Source organism: Octodon degus, unplaced genomic scaffold (genome assembly GCF_000260255.1).
Source record: "Octodon degus isolate 3935 unplaced genomic scaffold, OctDeg1.0 scaffold00010, whole genome shotgun sequence".
In the NCBI taxonomy this organism is placed as follows: domain Eukaryota; kingdom Metazoa; phylum Chordata; class Mammalia; order Rodentia; family Octodontidae; genus Octodon; species Octodon degus.
This window is the reverse complement of record NW_004524586.1, coordinates 3250606-3256561: the sequence shown is the minus strand read 5'-3', so window position 1 is coordinate 3256561 and position 5956 is coordinate 3250606. Positions and strand designations below refer to the sequence as shown.

Below are 5956 nucleotides of genomic sequence, written 5' to 3'. Positions count from 1 at the left end.
AAATATACTATACTAGTGGGAGATGGTAATGACAGAGGAACTGGGTATGGAAGCCACGAGAATCTTTTCTATAAATTGAAGACTTCTAAAATTAAACTCACTTAAAATACATTAAAATTAACATTTTATAGATGTTTGAATGCAGCTTTTGTACTGAAACTCTTGTTTAAACACATCTTTATTTAAGTAACTACTGAATGGACATTATTATGCATTTGTTATGCACGATTTTTACTTGAATAGAATTTATTATATCCATATCCCAGCAAAGCAAGATTAACAGGCTGTGGGCCAAGACACACAACAGCATTGCCCCACTCAACGTTTTCAAGTCTTTCCATTCTTGACTTACAATATTCCTCTTGGCTGGGGAAAAAGTCTCTAAGTTGACTCTCTACTGGCTCCAAAAAATGTCTATGAATATAGTAGCAGGAGTCAGAAAATGGGGAAGGGGGAGGGGGCAGGAAGGAGTACCGACCTCTAGTTCCCGGACTTGAGAAAAATAACAAAAGGAAGGAAAAGGCCTGGGCTGCTCCAGAGAGGCCGCCCTCACATGGAAAGATTGCCCAAGCAATTCCAGTGGTTACGAGATGGAGAAAACCTAGCGTTACACAAAATGTAATCAATCCTAACGCACCCCCCAGGGTTATCCTTTCCAAGGAATCAAAATTCTAACAGGCATACAGCTCCGTCTTCTATTTACGGACACTGCTGGTCACAGGAGGCAATGGAAAGTTTTGAAAAACACACGGCTCTAGAATCTCACGCAGAGCACCTTCACAGCGCAGAGGACCTTCACAGCACGCTTCATGCACTCTGTTTCTGAAGACAGCAGCAGCTCACAGCACCAGGCCGGGCCACGGCAGGAAGCCACTTGTTACTGTCAACTCCTCTACCTTTGCTGAGATCAGCCACGGGGGGATAAACCACCGAGAAAACCCCCAAAGGAGGCTTCCTGTTTTCCTCTTCCTTCACTAGAAGCCAGTAGAGCCTGAAGATATAAGGAAACAGGATACAAATAATATAATTTTCAGACTTTTGAAACACAGCTTATGGTTGTCAGATGTTTTCAGCCCAGGTCACAAGGCTGTCACAGCTCATCTTCAGGGTCTGGTTCAAATCTGAAATCTATTATCAGTTTCCCAGTTTACTCTCTCTCTCCCAAATTCTAAGAGCGTAATTGGCTTCTCCCAAGTGCCAAGCAAAGTGCCTTGTTAGCTTTTCATAAATAATATGTTTCGTATGTATAATCCACAGCATGACTTAAAATTCTTGAATTACAGTAAAAATTATTCTTATCTCCTCCTCATTCAAGTCCTATCCCACAGCACCTAGTCCACTGCATTTATGGGTATAAATGTGGTGATCTCCCCACAAAGCCATAAGAAAAATGAAATATATTGTAAGTCGGGGCTTACTTTCATGACTAATAACTCAAATAGCCAGGAAGGCATCATGATTATCTCCAGCCTACTGATAAGTCTCAGCTGAGGCAAGAAAAGATAGTTCTTCTCCCTGTCCCCAACAGGGTTATGCCTGTCCCTGGTCCACTCTGGCCTTCCTGACCCTGGCTACATGCAGCTCTTCGGTTCTAAGCTGACTGCCCACTGTTCCTGGCTGTGGTGCAGGAAAGTGACATATCTACACCTCTGGAGAGCAACTCCTGACCTTGTGAAGCAGGAAGTGCCCAGCCGTGTACACTCGGCCCAGCGCTCGCTCCCTTTATCTCTGTTTTGGGCCTGGGGTTTACCCCTCGGCTTACTCTGTTAGCATCTGATGCACCCTCATGGTGGAAAAAGATGACTTGCATTTTTCGTTGAGCTCTTAGCATTGGGAAATCTAGGCAGGCACAAGATGTTAACAAAAAATTTTATTCCTAGCCTTTAGACTAGCCTGTTGCCATAGAGATCACAAGTGTTGATATAAAACAGTGCCTTTTTTTAATGTGTAAATCCTCCCCTGAGAAGTATCACGCATACCTCCATTCATTGAACAAACACTTGCTAAACACCCACCACGTCCTAGGACTCGTCTGGGTATCAGGACCTTCTGCTAACCTTCCTTTACCTTCCCTTCCCTATGCTTTAACTCATAGACCCAACTCTGTTAAAATTATTTCCAAGTTTTTGTGGTGTTGTTTTTTTTAACAAAGTGGTGGTGGGGTCCAAAACCTCCTGATGCCTGAATCCCCTCATGCCGGAGCCGTAAGTCAGGCATCTCTCCTTTGAACGCGACCATCTTTCATCCTTACAGATTTCTTGCTCCTATCAAAGTGTTCTAAGTGACACTGTCACCACTTCACGAAAGACCACCTTCTAACACGAGACCAGACACAGGCCAGAAGACGGACGGACGGAGCTGGGAAATCTAAGACTGCCATCCGGCCAATATTGTCACAGTTTTTAAGATGCAAGAAGGAGGAGCAAAGAACACAGTAGAAAAGAAAAGAATTAGGAATTCACAAAAATAAAAACGCTGTTTTGTAATCACTGTTAGTTGAAACAAAACTCAGTTTCAAATCTAGTAATTTCAGGGCCAGCGACATAGCTCAGCAGACTGAGTGCCTGTTTTGGCAATGCAGGGGCTGGAGTTCGATCCCTGGCACACGCCACGCTGGCTCCACCCCCCACCCCCATCCCCCCCAGACCCCACCCCAGGCATGCTGAGCCAGTGACCAAGTCCAGGCATGGTGGCGCATGCCTGTAATCGCAGCACTGGGGAAGCTGAAAACAGGAGGATCACTATGAGTCCGAGCTAAACAAACAAACAAAAATCTAGTAATTTCAAGTAAGTATAAAAATAAAATTATTTAGAATGAATGCTTGGCATTTATGTACATAAACCAAACTTTAGGATACTAATTCTTTTCTAATACCTGTCATTTTTCCAGAAAAGTTGTTCCCCTTTAAAGTTAGGCTCTTGGCAAAGCGCAGCAGCTGGAAGGTGCTGCTGCAGAGTGAAGATGTTTCGGAACGAGGGCCTCGCGCCGAAGCTGGACCCTCAAGAGATGAAACGGAAGATGCGCGAGGATGTGATTTCCTCCGTACGGAACTTCCTCATCTACGTAGCCCTGCTGCGAGTCACTCCATTTACCTTGAAGAAATTGGACCGTATATGAAGATGGGACATCCTGTATAAACATATGCTGGAACCTGGCTACAGTTTCTCCTGCCTACCTGTAAATGAATAGGCCCAGCAAGGTGTAAGAGACTCTTTGATTGAATGGACATGAAAGTTCTGCTTGTCAAGAGCAAGTTGGGCTCTAGTAACTGACCCTTATAGCTAAAATGTAAAACTGTTGGGAAGTATGAAAAGATGTCTGTGGTCACAGCATGCCCTTATGCTGGTAATATTCAGCCTCTACAAAGGTTGGTGTGAGTGTAAATAATCTCAGACTCCATTTTTATTGTAAGGTGGTCATGTCCAAAGTGTCACTGTCTTGTCATTTCTATTTACATTTTTAGTTCTGTGCAGAGTATATTTGTGATGAATCCCTTACAAATAGCTATGCTTACTTGGAGTCAACACATAACCACAGTCATACTTAAGTGCAAGATCATTAGTTTATATTAATAAAATACCAGAAAATTTAAAAAAATAAATAAAATAAAGTTAGGCTCTTGGTTGTATCCTTGCAGAGTACTCTCTATGTGCTCTATGGAGCACTTATCCAACATGCCAAGGTTCACCTTTGAGATTATTGCTTAAGATCTCATTCCTTGTGGGGCTAGGAAGATAGCTCCATGGTCTGAGCGCCTGCCTGGCAAGCGCAAGGACCCTGGTTCAATCCTCGATACAGCGTGCCACCAAATAAAGAAATAAATAAACATCTTGTCCACCCCCAGCTTCGTGGCAGCAGGGGCCATTCCATCTTGCTCTCTACTGAATGCTAAGCCTACAAAGATCCTGTATATTATAAGGGATCAGTAAATTCTTGTCAAAAGAAAGAACCAAAATTATTTTGCCTGTTTCCTCCAGTAAGTCCCTCTTCATATATCTAGTTCCACATTTTATTTCACTATTGTAGAGCAAAGCTTTGCCTCACTTAAGTGGACTCAACTTTCACGCAGAAACCCTACTTTTGGTAAATATGTAGTAAGTACACAGAATTATGTTTGGTATCAAAAACAAGACTAAGCCACAAAGTTACCTGGCACGACTGCATTACGCTGATGTGGGGAACAATAAGTAGAACTGTACTCTTTAAATATTTGTCAGTCATTGATATGAGGGCTGGAGTTGGAGGCGTAAGTTTGAGGGCGTGTCCCTGGGCTTCCTGCGTGTGCAAGTAAAGTATATTCCAGAAACCCGAGGGCGTCTGTTCACAGAGTGAGACGAGGCCAGGCTACCGCAGAATAACATGCACAACATGGTAAGAGAGCTGGGGACACGGGTGCAGCAGGGTGAATCTGTGGCAGGGAGCCCTGAAACAGGTGTCTTACTACGTGCGCAAAAAAGGATTATTTATGTACATCCTGCATAAGTATGAAAGAAAGTGGACAAGAATCCTTTAAGAAACAATAAGGAGTGGAAATAATTAGCAGGGTGGAGACTTATCAGGTTTTCTTTGTACATTTCTATATATTTCTACTAAGTATTGAACATTTTAATAAAAAAATTAAGAGAAAAGATAAGCTAGAAACTTTTGATAGGTATGCCATTCTCACATAAAACCTCTCAGCACATAAAATGGTGACACAAATCTCTGGACACTTCAAATATTTCCCAACCCAGACACAAAGTGTGCGACAATTTCTATTGTTTTAAAATCCATTGCTCATCCTGCAATAGTCAATCTTCACATTAAAAAAAAGTTTAGTTTTTGCTGAATTATCTTATCTTTAAAAGGTTTTAGAAGCCTACTGGAAATAGAAACAAATTAAAATTTTGCCTACTGTAAATAAAATGTGAATTGGCAATTAGATATAAAAATATCTTCCATGACATACTAAACACGCCCATATACAATAACAAATGTAGAAGCAGAGTCTCTGGAAATCAAGAGACTTAACATGGACTGCAAGACACACTGAAGTCCAGAACACTGAACATCTGTTCTCCTCAAGGGCTCTAGAATCCGGGAAATGCAGATGACACGTAGAAAGGTCTCGACGCCTAAAGAACTCTTCTTTTTTCTTTCTTTCTTTCTTTCTTTCTTTCTTTCTTTCTTTCTTTCTTTCTTTTTCTTTGTTTCTTTCTTTTTGATAAAAGAGACACTAGAAATTGTGCAGAGGCCTGTGCCATGCCTATGGTACAACAAGAGGGAAAATGCTAGCTAGGAAAGACGCCAGTGAGTCAAGGGTAGAACGAGCTGATCTGTGCCCCGGGCGCCGCCATGACAACAGCAGTGTGTTCGGCCTCCATTATCCAGAGTTTAGGCACAAAGGATTGTAGGCTATGTTCAAATGTGACATACGACTACAGAAAATAGAAGGAATTAATATACAATGCTTTAATAACATTCCAGTGACATGTAAATATTTACTACATGTGCGGTTATTTGCTACTGTGCTTCTCATTATGAAGTGGAAGAAAGCCTCTTCTCTATTTAACTGTGTTCACTAGTTAAATATCCCTCTGTTCAGCTAGGAAAAGGTGTGGAGAAGAGACCACCATACTCTAAAAGAAATCATAATTTATCGAAGAGGCACTATAGCCCTCAGTTCCTGTTATATTCTGCCTTTTATTCCAAATACTTACACATGGAGCAGATTCTATTTGATACACAAAATCCATGTGTCCAAAAAGTTTTACAATCTTTGTTTTCTTGATGTCAACTTAAGTCTATCTCAAGTCTCTCTTTTCTCTAGTTGCCAAAAAGTTCAATCTCAGTCATTATTGGAGTCCCCTTACCTTCATGCAGTACTTAGGAGAACAGTAGGTATTAGAGAATGGGGTAAGGCCGGGCATGGTGGTGCACACCTGTAATCCCAGAATCCCAGAGGCTGAGGCAGGA

The 5956-nt window shown here is 41.9% G+C and overlaps 1 pseudogene; it reads left to right on the top strand.

Annotated features, from left to right (window-relative positions):
* Positions 1–2934: 2934 nt before the first annotated feature.
* LOC101560393 lies at positions 2935–3118 on the top strand (annotated as a pseudogene).
* The last annotated feature ends 2838 nt before the right edge of the window (positions 3119–5956 follow it).